This window comes from Balaenoptera musculus, chromosome 17 (genome assembly GCF_009873245.2).
Source record: "Balaenoptera musculus isolate JJ_BM4_2016_0621 chromosome 17, mBalMus1.pri.v3, whole genome shotgun sequence".
NCBI classification, from domain to species: Eukaryota; Metazoa; Chordata; class Mammalia; order Artiodactyla; family Balaenopteridae; genus Balaenoptera; species Balaenoptera musculus.
The window spans coordinates 18,076,969-18,078,442 of record NC_045801.1 but is presented as its reverse complement, the minus strand read 5'-3'; the positions used below and the strand labels follow the sequence as shown (position 1 = coordinate 18,078,442).

The 1,474-nt window shown below is 35.7% G+C and overlaps 1 non-coding gene across 1 annotated transcript; it reads left to right on the top strand.

Moving 5' to 3' along the window:
- Nucleotides 1-240: 240 nt before the first annotated feature.
- TRNAM-CAU lies at nt 241-313 on the top strand. The gene has a single exon. It is a non-coding gene; the product is annotated as a tRNA-Met (tRNA).
- The last annotated feature ends 1,161 nt before the right edge of the window (nt 314-1,474 follow it).

Here is a 1,474-nt window from a genome sequence, read left to right as displayed (position 1 = left end):
CATATAAAAACAGTAGTTAACTTTATCTTAGTGTATTGCATCTCTACACTAGAAAATTCCATCTATACAGTTAAAGCAACTTCAATTCTGAAAGACAATTCGAGCCAATCAATGGAATATACTTTGAAAACAATAAAAGACGTTTGATTCTAGTATTCTACCGGTTTTCCATCTTCAAAGGAAAACGTTGTCTGTTTGTGTCAGGAGAGGAGTGTTCACAGGGGACAGCACCTCTAACCTGCCTCCTTAGCGCAGTAGGCAGCGTGTCAGTCTCATAATCTGAAGGTCCTGAGTTCGAACCTCAGAGGAGGCAGTTCTATTTTGCCTCCCTCTTCTTCCTAAGAGAATTTTCAGAATAATTTTCTTTCAGTGATTTTACATTCCTCTTAGTAACTTTACTTTCTTTGACTAATATTAGTTAATAACATTTAAAATGAAAATGAAGAGGTGGCCAATATCAAAGAATAAGCCAATGGAAAGTTACAATTATAATATTACTAGATTTCAGAATTCATGTCATATTTCATCAAAGACATTGTTTCAGATAGGAAGTGCTCCAAGGATTGAGATTATAAAATATGAACTGGACATAAAACTAAATATATTGTATAGGAAAAACTGGTTGTAAACTAAGATAAACATACTTTTTTTTTTTTTAATTGTCTTTGTAGGAAAAGCCTATGGACGGAGTGCACTCCTTTTGACACCAGAAAGGGTGCTAGTGGTTAAGAAATGTGTGTGGGTATTTTAACAGAATGCTTTGAACCTTAGGGAACATATACTGACCCCAAAAAAAAAAAAAAAAAATCTGTGTGTATGTGTGTTCATGGGTGTTTGAGGGAGTGGGAGAGCAGGCAGGGACCTGGTAGGGTTCAATGTGCATTCAGTTTCAAACACAGAAACTGGGCCAAGAGGCCAGTATGCTTAGATATACATTAGGATTAGTATAAGCAATCACTCTCAGGCTTTTAAGAAATGGAGCCGTCTTTAAAATGGAACATTGGGCAATCTGTAAAAATAATCAAAGAAATGTGGAAAGGCTTCCTTTTTATCCCAACACTTTCAACCAATCACCAAGCATCCTCTTTGCCCCAATTATTCTGGTTTGAAGAGAAACAGAATGGGTTGAAGAGAAATGGAGTGTTCTGGAAACAATGTGAATAGAGTATGAGGATGAGGAGGTGAAATTAATTAATCATATTTTTTTTTCTTAAAAAAGTGATTAAGGTAGAGGTCCATCTCAATAGTGGTCATAGTTTGAGGTATATTTAAAGAGCCCTCATATGATGACAGTGAATTTACAAAATAAAAGGAAATTGAGTGTTTAAACATTTTATGTCAAGGAAGATCGAGGCACCAAGACAATAACATTAAAAAACAATGCAACAGAAAAAACAATCATAGTAGAGGACCCTGAAATTGCCCCTTGTATTTCCTGGGAAAAATAGCATGTGGGGCCTGACTTCGAAAGCCA